The sequence below is a fragment of the Lathamus discolor genome, chromosome 1 (genome assembly GCF_037157495.1).
Source record: "Lathamus discolor isolate bLatDis1 chromosome 1, bLatDis1.hap1, whole genome shotgun sequence".
In the NCBI taxonomy this organism is placed as follows: Eukaryota; Metazoa; Chordata; class Aves; order Psittaciformes; family Psittacidae; genus Lathamus; species Lathamus discolor.
Window position 1 is genome coordinate 97,756,288 of NC_088884.1, and position 14,501 is coordinate 97,770,788.

Genomic DNA, 14,501 nt, shown 5'->3' on the forward strand with positions numbered 1-14,501 from the left:
TCTTCTCCCATTCCTACAGTGAGGACTTTGCAGGAGCCAGCCTTTCCTATATCTTGGATCTTGCTGAACTCAGAGGTGTAACATTATTTCTCCTCCTTTCACTAAGTTATAGTAGTACATACCAGGAAAAACAAGGCCAGCAGATATTAGCCTACTGATAATAATGAAGGGCATGTTATACGGTTGGAGAAAAGCCACCATAAAAGCCATCTAAAATGGATGTTCTAGACAGGTGGTCAGTTTTCTGCACCAAGCACTTTCCTACACATTTCCAAGATGAAAAACTGCTCACTTAAGTTAAAAGTGCAAATTCTGTTTTCTGAGACATCAACAAATAATTTTGATAAAGCTAGACAATTTCACAGTCTCTGTAGAAGCCTGACAGTTTTATAGCATCTGTCTATCTTGCAAAGCTTACAGTATCATTGCATTGTTTTGAAAATGTTCACTATACATCAATAAACATAGATGTGTGTTCTCTTGCTCAGAGATCAGTTTTGTTCCTGTAGAAATCAGGCTTTCTGTCTTCAGGTTATAAGAAGCAGTCAGGGCTGACTGACACCAATTTCCAAATACATAAAAATGAACTAAAAGAAATACAATAATGGTTTTAAAATAGTAACTACAAGGGAGGTATTCTATGAAATGAGAGGCAAGATATGGGTTTGCTAATTCTACATACTATTGGCTTCAACAGATAAGAGATTTTAGTCACATAACATCAGATGCAGGGCAGTAAGAACAGACATATAATAAAACATACAGATTGGAAAGGGCTTTAAAAAAAACCAGAAAAAGCAAACCCTGTGGTCTTTATGCAATCTGTCAACTTCAGCCTGTATACTTACATCTATATGGAGTCTGCACGTTCATTTTACAGCTAATTCCCTTTATACTTGGTAGGAAAAGCCCCTTTACTAGGTAAGATTTGTGAAATTTTGTACTGGGACATAGGTACACATGAAATTCCCTGTGACCTTCTTGCCTTAATGCACCGTTCCTCAAAATTACTGCTCCTGTAAGACCTCACTTGGAGTACTGTGTACAGTTCTGGGGTCCCCAACATAAAAATGACATGGAACTGTTGGAGCAAGTCCAGAGGAGGGACGTGAGGATGATAAAGAGGGTGGCGCACCTCCCATACAAAGACAGGCTGAGAAACTTGGGGTTGTTCAGCCTAGAGGAGAGAAGGCTGCATGGAAACCTCATAGAGGCCTTACAGCATTTGTAGGAGGCCTACGAGAATGCTGGGGAGGGACTCTTCATTAGGGACTGTAGTGATAGGACAAGGGGTAACGGGTTTAAACTTAAACAGAGGAAATTTAGGTTAGATAAAAGGAAGAAATTCTTTACTGTGAGGGTGGCGAGGCACGGGAATGGGTTGCCAAGGAAGCTGTAAATGCTCCATCCCCGGCTGTGTTCAAGGCCAGGTTGGATGGAGTCTTGGATGACACAGTTTAGTGCGAGGTGTCCCTGCCCATGGCAGGGGGGTTGGAACTTGATGATCTTAAGAATCTTTCCAACCATAACTATTCTATGATTCTATGATTATGGACAGAAAAAGTTTTATTGGTTAATCTTCAACCAGTCTCAGCTATGCTATCCCAAACCAAAGAACTAGAGGCTCAACTTTTCTGAAAAGGCCCATGCCCAAAAAGCTATCAGAAGAGCATCAGCTGGAAATTTGAGAGAATTGCCATTCACTTAGCTATGGGAAGGCAAGAAAGATGAGAACTAAAGTAGCATTTCTAAGAAAATCCTTTTGAAATATTTCTACTGAAGAACATTATAAATATTTTATTGGAAGAATAGATAGAAATTTCACTTGTCCCTTGAAGAGCTACTGTGCCAAATTTAGAGATTAAATTCAACTATTAAAGTATCAGATGAAGAGATTTTAGTTCTGTTTTTATTGGAAATCAAAATGCAATTTTAAATTGTGGCGCCCCTCGTGATGCCTCTATAATAAAAGCATTCTGGTTCTGGACTCAAATGCTTTATTCCACTCATCAAACTGACACTGAAGAGATTTAGTCTTGAATAAAATAGTAATTTTACCAGACAAAAAGATTTCTGGGAAGATTCCATTTTATTACAGATACAGAAGGGGGCAGCTGTTGTCTTTGATTATATTTACAAACTATGAATTAATATTAATATACAAAGATAGCAAACCAGAATAAATTAATGCTCACCATGTGGGGACCTACGCAGATGATAAGGATGATCACAGCTCCACATTTCAATTCTAATTTCAGCATGTTGCTGCTACAAATGTCTTCCAGCATTAAGGAAACAATTTCAGACTATCATTAAAAACTTTACTTAGGAAGTGAGAAAAGAATCCAAGATGAAAATAAGAGGGCTTATACACAAATAAATTGAAGGATGAATCAAATGCTCCATATCTGAATTAACACTATTTACCAAATGACACTTGGGCTTTCTCCTGACACTGAAAATCTCATGTAATTAAATTTTTAATATATGCAGCACAAGGAAACATTTTAACCCTTATGTGACAAATATCTACCGCAGTACTTGGGTCACAGCACTCAGAGCATCCCAATGCAACCTGTACTGTGTATTAGTCAAGTGACCACTTTTCTAGATGCAGAAACGAGGACATTAAACTGAACTATACGTTTGGTTTAAGGCCATAGAGAATAAGTATCTTTAAAGTTACTGCAAATAAGGGAAAAACTACTTCTCTCCAAGTTAAGTGGTGCATACAGATTGTTACAATATTTTAAAGATTACTGGTTGGATTGTGTTCATCCAGTTATTTGAAATGGTACCGTAACTTTAAACCTCTCCCATGACAAAAAATATAAACAGCAAACCAATGTTATTTTCAAATTTATCTGTGATTTTAGATTAAGGCTTAATATAATAGAAGAGGAAGTTAGGAAGTGCTTTGTGCTGTATAGAAACTGAAGAGTTTGAATTTGCATGAATAAGAAAAGACAAAGTTAAACACAGAATAAGTCTTTGACTTTCTGAACACATTCTGCAGGGTATAGACTGACATAATAAGAGAAATTTATATCTGACTACTTGTCTTTTCACTGTCTAGTTGAATATTGATACTCTAGAGACCATCACAGGAAACCCTACATAAGTCTATGAATTTCATTACAAATTTGCCATACTGTGGTAAAGCCAAATACTGTGAAGGAGAAAACAGTGATCTCTGAACAGAATGGTTAGATGCCACATAAAAAATAATTTACCTATGAATTAGTAAATTGACCCACCTGGTTGCAAACTCATTTGCAAGAAACTTAAGTATCTAGTCCTGCTTGTACATGTGAAGAAGCAATGCTTTTTGAGAGTATATCTAGAATGGAAAGACTGACATTGTGTGAATCTGTCTGAATAACTCTACTCCCCTTTGTAGTAAACTGTGTAGAAACACTGTGTAGACATATACACACACATACATGTATCATGTACTTCCACTATACATGTAATGCTTTCATTTGCCTTATATCATCAGTTACTACTAAATATGAAATTAAGACTGGTGTACTATCATCACACTCAGGTTTACTTTTGCAGTGATAAAAATATAATAGATAGAGAGCATTAAAGACACACTTTGTTAAAAGGATGGATTTCAAAACTATGTGGCAATCTTTACTATATTGGCAAGTATCTATTGGAATGTCCTGGGAATGCAACAGCAGAATAGATAAGGGAAAGAGTCAGATGCAAGCTTTCCCTCAGATTGTCCCAAATAAGTATGTCAGTAATTCATTCAATAACTCATATGCATTGCGCATTTAAATGAAGAAATCACTAACACGCTCTCTTCCTTTGGCTAAGACAGCCTCCTCCCGGTTGTGCCTTACCTTCACACCCTCAGCATTTTGCCCAGTGTGTTGTTAGAAGTGTATGGTCATCCTCTTTTCCCTTCTTAACCGTCTGTTAAGACATCTTTCCTTTTTAACCCCCAGGTCACAGTCGCAGCATGTGACCAGGGTAAGCACAACACATTGCAGCCTCATCTGGACTGTAATGCTCCTCCACAGAGGTGAGGCGAGGCAGCCCTTTGTCTCCCTCCCTGGTTGTGACAGGTATACGCAGAAATCCTGCCAGACACACGCACGGTGCAGAACACCCAAGGGTTCCCCAGGTTTGGGTTATTTTGAATCAATTTATTATCCTTGTCAGACCCTGAAACTCATCATCATTGGTCTTGACTTCTCTGGGGAATGTGGCCGGAGGCTGTCATTCAAAGAACAATTTCCTCCTTCCTCTCCAAGTGGATTTATTTTGGCAGCTATCTATAAGCAATCCATACTGGAGAGTATAACCTGATCATTTCAGAGGAAGATTTCATTCTATCAACGACTTCAGTTTCAATCTACCAAGGTGTCACTTTTATACACAGTTTCTGTGCAGGGTATGCCAACATTTTCAGTTTAGATTTCTGCTGCAGTCCGTTTTTTGGAGAAAATGTGAAACAATAAAAGGTGCTCCTACCAATAGTGTATGAAGACTATGCACACATAATTATTTCTAAGACAACTAATTTCTCTTTGCTACTGCATAGTTTAATTAAGGAGAAACTGTCTCACAGCAAAACAAAATTTATCATAAATTTGTATTAAAGCAGAGTCTGTATGGCTTTCACATGTGGCTAAAATCAGAATAATTAACAATAGCAATACTGCATGATAGTTCATTAACTAGAAGCAACTGTAAGCTCAGGACCCATATTAAGTGCCACAGGCCAGCAAAGGTGATACTCATGTGAAAAATCACAAACATCAGGGCATGCAGCTCAAATACTGTTGATGGCAAGAGTGAAGCTTGGAGCATCTGGTTCTGTGTCACTACTCCGTAGCAGCAAGATTTGTCAGACATTGCTGAGTGTGAAGTTGTTCATAGGGCAATTAAACCACAGCCCTCAGGGACAAAAGTGATAGCAGTGGAAAAACAATATTTTTTTTCTGATGTACCCCTTGTTATGAGAACAACTGTGACATAGCACCATACACACACTGAACACTTAAACCAGCATAGCAAAATACTAGATAAACCAATTATGAAGCTTAAAAAATAAGGGGAGTGTCAAACCACACTGATATGCTTCTCTCCCTGGTCAGAAGAATACCTAACCAAATCTTCACTTTAAATATTTGAATAGTATCTTTTAAGCCCAGAGGCTATAAAATCACATATTTAATCTCAGATTTATGTTTAAATATCTGCTAAAGTAAGGCATTTTGTACCCTGTGTTGATTGATTAAGAGTTACTTAGGTACATGGTTCAAAGCACTTCAACTATTCCATCAGTAATCAAAATATATCCATTTGTATTTAATAATTTCTACTCTTATTCTTCTATATTACTGTATTCACTATTAATAACTATAATTTATCTTCTGATACAACCAAGCCGTTAGGAAATCTATCTATAGATTCATTTTTTAAATAACATTGGGACATTACTCTTATCCATTTGAGCTAATCAAAAAGATGATCCTGACCTCTCTGCTTAAAGAAGAAAAGTATATTGCAGAAAGATGACCACTGGTGCAAAGCCAGGGAAAACATAGACAAATGATCCTACCTTTTAGACACATTACATGAATTTCATTCCAGCAATGCCAGAGCCAATGAATTTAGGAAGAAATATGCATTAAATCCAAAATCTTTTTTTAATTCAAGACTGTATAATCAAAACAACATCTTTCCCCCTCAAAATCCTGAAACTCGTGGATATTCCAGTTCTTCACACTTCCTGAATTTAAAGTTACTCTTGCAGATTGTCATCTGTAATGCTCCCAGAGTACCACAACATTTCTAACTCTGTCTTCCATGTTCTCTGGTATGGAAGTGTCTAAAGAAGTTTTTGTGATTTTGAATGCCAGTTTTAGTAAGTCTGGTTACCTACCTCTGCAAGCATTTTAGATTTAACATTATTAGAGTGCCCTTGACTTCCACTCCAGATACATTTCTTAGCACTGATTTTTATCCTAATTGTGCAGTCTAAGAAATAAGGCACTTCCAAGCCTGTGACACAGGGTTTCTAAATGTGATTCTGTGTTCTTCTCTGTTAGCTGTGATTTGAAATGGCATCTCCCTTTTGTTCCATCATGGCAAACCTTCTCTCTTGCACTAGTCTTAGCTTGGCCCATTTGCGATACATAAATGCATCTATTTTTACACTTACTCATTTAAACTGAAGATAATCAGTACTTAAAATAATATAGCATATCTACTAAAATATCCAGTACTGACCATATATTTTACAGCAAAAGCTGCTAAGTCTTTAGGGGGTTTCCTCAACTTTCTTCTGTAGTCTTCGTCCAATAATTCACTATATCATTGCTCGTTTTACTGGTAATTATTACATAGAATGGCAATAGTTTAGACCTGAGAGAGTTTGATTTAACATGATTTTGGAAAATATTAATAGTATAAGATGTTTTTGTGCTATCTGATCAGGAGAGTAAAGGAAAACTTCAAAGACCTCAAACTTCCTTAGGGTTTACATGCTTTAAAATAACAGTACCTTCATATTGCCGAGGAGGAGAAGGAACTGGGATGAGAGCGGAATGGGGGAACCAACAGACCTTCAGATTAATATTATGTTGGCAGCAGGTTTTTACAGACTGCTTTCAGGGCTGTGTTCTGAGTCCATCCCTTAATGAACAGTTTGATTTAGAACTTAAAATTATTAAGTGTTCTAAGTGTTCTACCAGAGTCATAAATAATGCAGTTTATAATATTCTTATTGAGCATATAAAACCACATTTGTCTTCCATTAACAACACTTTTTTTAAGTAGCCTGACCTCTTCAGATATATGAGAACATGCAATTAGTGCAATTTGTCACAGGTCCTCTACAATTTAATAAGATGTAATTAATTGTCTGTTTAGTCTAATTAACTTTGAAACCTTGACAGTTCTTGCACTCTGGTATAAAGCACAGCTCTTTATTTGAATTGCTAATGTTGGACAGAGTACCTCTATACAACAATAAATTTAAATCTGTATACCTTTGCAGACTGAAAGACACTGAGCTAACCTACCAATATTTGCGTTAACTTTTCCAAAGTGTTTTTTATCAATCTGTGCCAATATATGGGAGTCAATGGTATGCAGAAGTCAACATGTTTGTGAGACTGCTGGAGTTACCATATAGTACTATCGGAATTCTATTAATGATCCCACAACTGAATAACTCTGTTTCAATCATACTACTCATGTTTCATACATGATTTAACAAATGAGTTACAGACTCAGGCCAACAGAGATTTAAATCCTTTTCATTCTTTGAAGTTAACCTGCAGCTCATGGAGAATGTAGTGAGGCATTAAACAGATGACCCTGGAAACATGACATCTTCCTGATCAGAGAAGGGCATCAGCTGAATGGAAGTAACACTGAATAGAGTTAACTGTTCAGAGCTCTTGAACTCTGATTTTAGGCTGCTTTTTTTTTTCCAGATGTATGAGATTATGGCAATTTATCTTGATTATAATGCAAATCATTACTTTAAATATGACAGATTTATTTCATATTCTGTCTATGATGATTTGAAGTACTTAGAGGATTGAATTTGCAGATCAGTGACACTTAATTCAACTGAATAGTAAATAAAGGGCAGATTCGGGCATCCTGTCCTCTCCTGAATAAAATCATTCTATGTAAAAAATACAGCAAAAGTTCATGATGTTCAGAACCGTAGAAACAGGATAATGTGAGAATCTGTGCAGAAAAAAGCGTATGGAAAACAGAAACCATCCAATGAAGTGTTGATTTATGGTCAAAAAAGAGCATATATAACACATTCAATGGAAGTTTTTGCAAGTTGATTCCCCCCACGCCCCACCCCAAAACCAGGAATAATTTCACAGTCTTGGGTTTTGTGCATGGCCCTTACAGAATCCTAAGCAAGGGGATGTATAAATCTTGCCTGCTATAACATATAGACACTGACAGGGACAGAATGAGCACCAAAGCAAATATGAGGTAGAAATGATTTTTTATTACTTTAGGTATTTCTAGATGTCAGATAAAAATGAGAGCATTGCTAAAAATTTTACAGAATGACAGCTGTACCTTATGGATAGCATTCTAAGGTTTGATGTATGAGGCAGAAAATGTGAAAAATATTGTGAAGCACTACCTTGACGTGATGATGGAATGCCACAGGAAGCACGCTAGCTCCAGAGGAATGTAATAGACTACTGTTAAATAAAAGAAGGAAACTTCAGGTCCAGCCAAAAAAATAAAAGAAACATCAAATACTGCCTTTAGAAGAACAAAAGTTGCAAAACTTTGTTTCTTTTTTACACAGCTGCCCAAGTTATTATGCTCTTTTTTGAGCAGGATTACCCCTCAGAGTTTCCATAGGTACAGAAGATTTTGCAAACATTTATACTACACCTTTGACAAAATACCAGAGGATGCAGCACCTCCAGCATTACAGAATTTACAGTATGGGCTATTAGAAGAGATTGTGTATTTTCGAAAAGTACTGAAATAGAGCACATGAAGTCTCAATAGGCAGTAGTTATGTGGCTAAAGCAATTTAAACTGTTATATTTTCATTTTTTAAAGTCTGCTCCAAACCTGACTAAGCATGGTTTAGTTGGGGGAAGTTTAGGTTAGATGTAAGGAGGAAGTTCTTTACTGTGAAGCTGGTAAGATACTGGACCAGGTTGCCCAAAGAAGTGGTAAACGCTCTGTCTCTGGCAATGTTCAAGGCCAGGTTGGACAGAGCCTTGAGTGACATGGTCTACTGTGAGGCATCCCTGCCCATAGCAAGGGGTTGGAACTAGATGAGCTTAAGGTCCTTTCCAACCCAGACCATTCTATGATTCTATGATTCTGTAAGTAAAAAATGAGTAAGTACCAAATCTACTTAACATCCATTTAATGTCCACTGAAGATCACAGATACACACCATAGATGCATCTGTATGTTTTCATACATTATATAGAGTATTATCCTGTTCTCTCACATTAAATCAAGTGCTACATGTTAAACCTCAGTAGAGCAAGAATGGCAGGGTCTGCCCTCCAAGGTGAGTTCACATACAAACCCCATTTCCTGTTTAACATCAGGCTTAGATGAAACCTGCATAAGCAGTGTTCACTTACATACCTGGTTGACTTCAGGAGGAGACCAGGCCTGCAAGCAGAAAGGGCTGATGGATGGTATGGCAGGTCCCTGACGCAGCAGGTCTGGGCGGGGCCGCAGAGCCTACCTCATACTCTACAGTTACCCTGAAATGATCCTAATTATAGAGCCCCATCCTCACCATGCAGGGCAAATGTGATACAAGTGGTGATGATTAATAACAGTATTAGTTAATAGCATTAGCAGGCAATGTACATGGAGAAATTAAATGCATGAATATAATGAAGACAGGTCAAGATACTACTGTGCACAAGACTCCACCTACTGAATACTTAGACCCAACAAACCTCAGCCAAAATGTTCCATCTAGCATTGAGCACACCAATTTAATGAGTAAAGACTACTTAAAAGAAGCTTAGGGAGTACTGATAGGAATAATACCTCCAAAACCTGACCCAAGCAGGAAGGCAGAAGAAATACGTTTACTAACCTTGGAAAAAAATTGTAATGCCAAGTCACATGACAACAGATTCCCAAATACATCAGATTTGTTCCAAACTGATGGTAATAGATCTCTACTGGGGAAGAAAGGAATGATTACATATTTGGGAGGTGAGAAAAAATCCTTAATTTAGACGTTAGAAAACCTGATTTTTAACCCCAGTATTTCAAATACACTGGTCAGAGATGCTTTCGGTACTTTTGTTTCAGAACACGTAAGCAAATAAGTTCATCTTTTGAGGTCCATTCTAGGCTCAACCTTTCAAATAGTTCTAAAAATAGAAAGAAAAAGTCATTCCTAATATGCAGCAACATTTGAATGGAAGCGAACTTGTACCGATTGTGACTTACAGATATTCTTTAGTTTCATAGCATGTATCTGAGGTGAAAAAATTTTTGCCTGCCTATGAAGAAAAATTACTGCAAGAGTTCTTATATTAATATATTCTAAATTAATGTGTGCCAGAGGAGAAAATCCACTGAAGAAGTTTAGCATTGTTGACAGTAGTTGACATGCAGGTATGATTGATGTCTGCCTCCCCTGCAAGGATAAATGGGATGCTGGCAAATGCCACATATACATAATGCGGTGAATTTTAAGCCAAATTGGTTTCCAGACATCATGCTTGACATTTTCCCCTCATACTTCAAATTATTCTTTGGTACAAATTGTATGTTTATATAATGTGCTTTGCTGTACAGTCTGGTTTGATCACATCTCCTTTAGGCTTTCTCCAGGCAGCCGCAGTTATAAATAGGCCAAAAGCGCAGCTTGTAGTAGAGATGAAACAGAGATTACCCCTGTCAAAAAAAAAAAAAAAAAGCAAAGCCAAGGAAGAGCTGAGGCCTTTGTATCGAGCCATGAACACTGAGTTATTACATTGAATTCCACTTACTCTGAACTGCCACCCAGTCTACTGCGGCTTGCTTCTATTAAGAGGTGGTAAAATTAAAAAGGGGAACTTTGGCCTCTCCGATATATGTTATGAAGTTAAAATAACAAAACCACAGAGAGGCATTTCAAAGGGCTCATTGGCATATGGAGCATCCCGGTGTAGCAGTTTGATAAGGTTTCAGGGAAGATACAGCCTTGTGATGTCAGGAACACTGATCCAATCTCTGGACATGAAAGATGTCAGTGGAAGTTTTACCCAGTGTCTCCTATGACACTGCCATGCTGCTGACTCTGGTTTGTCATGCTCCATGCCTGCTACTGAATAAGATAACCTGATCTACGCCCGAGGGCTTCCTTCTGTTGCTGTTTCTGTTTCATCAAAATGGGGGGCTGAAGCAGACTTTATAAGCTTACAGGTTATATATTTATTCTTGGAAGACATACACAAAACCTCAGGCAATAAATGCGTGAGTTGTATTTGCTATTACAGTTCAAGACTCCAACTGCAATTCTCAAGTGTCTGTGTTACAAGGACTTGGTGCGCTAAGGTCTAGCTATGAAGTAGAAAACTAGTAACTGCAGCACTAGCTGATGATCAGCAGACAGTTGTTTGCTTTGGCACTTTTAAGCATAGCACATTGATTTGCACTCTGCCAATTTCACACATAACTAAAATAGACAAAATCCTGAGTAAAGAAGGTGGAACCCTGATACTGATCCCCAGACTCATATTGACAAGTGCAAGTTCAAATGTAAATATAAACAGCCTGAGTTTCACCTCAAGTTAAACCCCAGGGCATGATGAGAAAATGTGAACTGTGAAGATTTGCCTACAGGCAAAACAGTTTGCTGAAACTGTAGCACTCCTGTTAGAGACAGGGATGTGTGAATAGCTGTAAACCACTCAGTTTAACGGGCCCTGGCCCTGCTTTTCTCCACCAAAAAACCCACCACCCATCCGCCTTCAAACCCCAAAAGGCAGCTATCTAGCTGTGTTAGGTTTGCATTTGCAGTTCCTGCAGCCTTGAAGAATAAAACACCAAATCCAATCTGGAAATGCATACAGCTTCTTTCAAACTTTGGAGACAAAAAGATCAATGCTGCACAAGTTATCCATTTTAAGATCAAGATAGCCTGCATCAACTTGTTTTATATTAATCCAGTTTAATATTATATTACAGGTGAATGTTTCATACAAAATTCTGATCCCATGATCTAAAGTATTTAATTGAATCAAATGGTGATATTTTCTCCCTCACCAGTTTTTGAAATTATATTCACTGCACTCATCATGATGCAAACTGTCTACATCCTAGAGTTATGCTTTTGACATACATACGGTTAACTCTCTAGTAAGAATACAAAAGGAGAGATAATGAAGTTGCTAATTCCCAACTCTGGCAACTGTTCAAATGTATGGGAGTTGATCGATGCATTGAACTCCCATTCATTTTAGGTCAATTCTGGTTGTGAAGTGCTGATAGGACTGCTCCCTATGCTAGACTCTGCATGTTAACTATTCGATGTAAGAGAAAAAATGCCAAGGAGCACTCAAGGGATTGAAGTTGCATCATATCAGATAGTGTGAAATCAGTTGAAACAAACCTGCCCTAAATTACAGCATCCAACCATTAAAGTTACATCTGTGTCAACATTGAATGCTGTTAGATTTCATATCTATATTAGCAAAGAAACATCCTAATGGGAAGAAGACACATAGTTTAGCTATTATTGCCACCTTATTTCTCAAAACTGGATGAAGGCTTTAAAGGTTGATCTCACTGGATACTTTCCGTCTTCTGATACCATATTAAGCTTTCTAAAAGTACAGCAATGGAGCCTTGCTCAATATCTCAACTCAATGCACAATTAACACATACTAGAAATCACAGAGTAGCCTGCATTTAGACTGCATAATAAATGCTGTATAATAATAATACTAATGAATACGTACACTTGTGTCAGTTAAGCAGTAATTTGCCTCCTTGATTGCCATTGATTTCCCTGCATTTCACAAAATCCCTTAAACTTAGGTAGCAGGTTTTGATGTTGCCACTCAATGACACTGCAACAACTGCATCCTCAGCCTGGGTCAGAAGTACGTCTCTCCCTCCAAGAAAGTACTTTCGTTGCGTGCAATCACATCAGATTTCAGTCTGAGTGAGTGGATCTACACAAATTCAAGGAAGTCTGTGTAACCCTCTGTTCATCATTAGCTTATAATGAAACTCATTTTAATCTATGACTCTTGCTGTCACAGCAGGAGTTAGCTAGCAAAAAGTACTAATGAAACCAGCTATCAGAGGTCCTAAAAGAAGCATCAGACAAAGGCACAAAAATACAGGAAGCTCTTTAACTCTCTTGCTTTCTCTGCCACCAGACTTCTGGCAGATTCACATTCAGACTTTGGAGAAGAAAAAGAAAATACACATCTTTTCCAAAACATTCAAATTCAAACCACCAATAACATGAGAAAGATCAAGAAGAGAACTACTGCTAACTGGTATCATAGACTATACAGCAATCATTCCTGCAATTCTAAAAAATTAAACCAGGTCAAACCAACATTGTCCTAAATTTGTTTAATAGCCAGGTTCAAAATTGCTTCTCGACACTGACTCATACCTGAGTGTCTGAGAGTGGTAGTATGCACACTTCTGTTTATACTTACCAATAAAATGATTTAGAAGACACACGTTTAACATTTTGGATTTTGATTCTACAGCTTCTAAAAATAAGCAAATAATAATTTTCTCTTATAGGAGCTATCACTGGGTTATATGACAATTTATTAGTCCATACATGAGTGAAATGTGTGATCATCTCCCCCCCCCCCGAAAAAAAAAAAGCATAGCCATTACAGAAACAAAAAGTAATATTAAAAACGTTTATCTGCATTTCTCATGGGAGTTTTAATGGATCAGAGATAGATGGTTTTGGACTTATTTTGAATTACACACACTGAATTTTTAATATATGGAAATCTTAATATTTGCTCTCTGTGGAAAAGCTTGGCTGATCAGCAATCCAATAGTCATTTCCTTGCCCTAGAACAAAACCTAAGGCATTTACTTAGTTTTTATTTGTTCTTTATTTAGGCAGACTTGCTGACTTCAGTGGGAGTTTAGCAGAGCAAGAACTGGAAATAAAAATTGAATTAAGACATTAGCATCTGTTCACCTGGAAACAGTATCTGGGTTTTTCTTGGCTTACTTTATATACCTGCTGCTGAATAAAACAGGCAATAACATAGCTCTTCACAAAATATTGTAAAATGGATAATTATATATAATCCTCTAGAGACATTAAAGATAGGGGAGATACCCAATTTTTTTTGTGGACTATACATTGAAATTCCATCATCAGGCAGCAGCATCTAGGAGAACTTCAGCTGTGTCAAAGACTACACAAATACTTCTGGCATACTCAAAAACCATTTTGGTATACTGCAGAGACACTCAGGTAAATAGAAACTGTACCATGAAATTCATTATATATTGCTGAGGTCCCTACTAAAACAGTGTCTTGACAGTAACTTACAAGAACCCATTGTTTTGTGTGGACTGAGCGCATTGCTTATGCTCTCATTCCTCCTGTCTTCCCGTAATACTAAGAATTATTTGTTTTGGCACTTCATCTCTTGTACTACAGGTTTCATTTTTCTCTTCAGTTCTCAGGAGAGTGCTTTGGACTTGTATTTTGCAGGTACATATGGTACAGAAGTTCTGTGGATCCTTCTAGATTAAGTGTCTATTTATATCAGTTGTCTTTTACATTAAATGAGTAGACTAAATGGCTTCTTGTCCTTGTTAATCTGTGTTCCTTAGCAAAGACCTTTAGCTTTAATTGCTCCGCCTGTTGGTTTCCACTCTGCATGTTCCAATTTTTTCTCACTGCAATTCCTGTTGTTTCAGAAAAACAGCAACAACAGCAATGAATAAAATGTAATGTAGATGTCCTTTATGATGCAATTCTCCAAAAACAATTGAAACAAAACCATAAA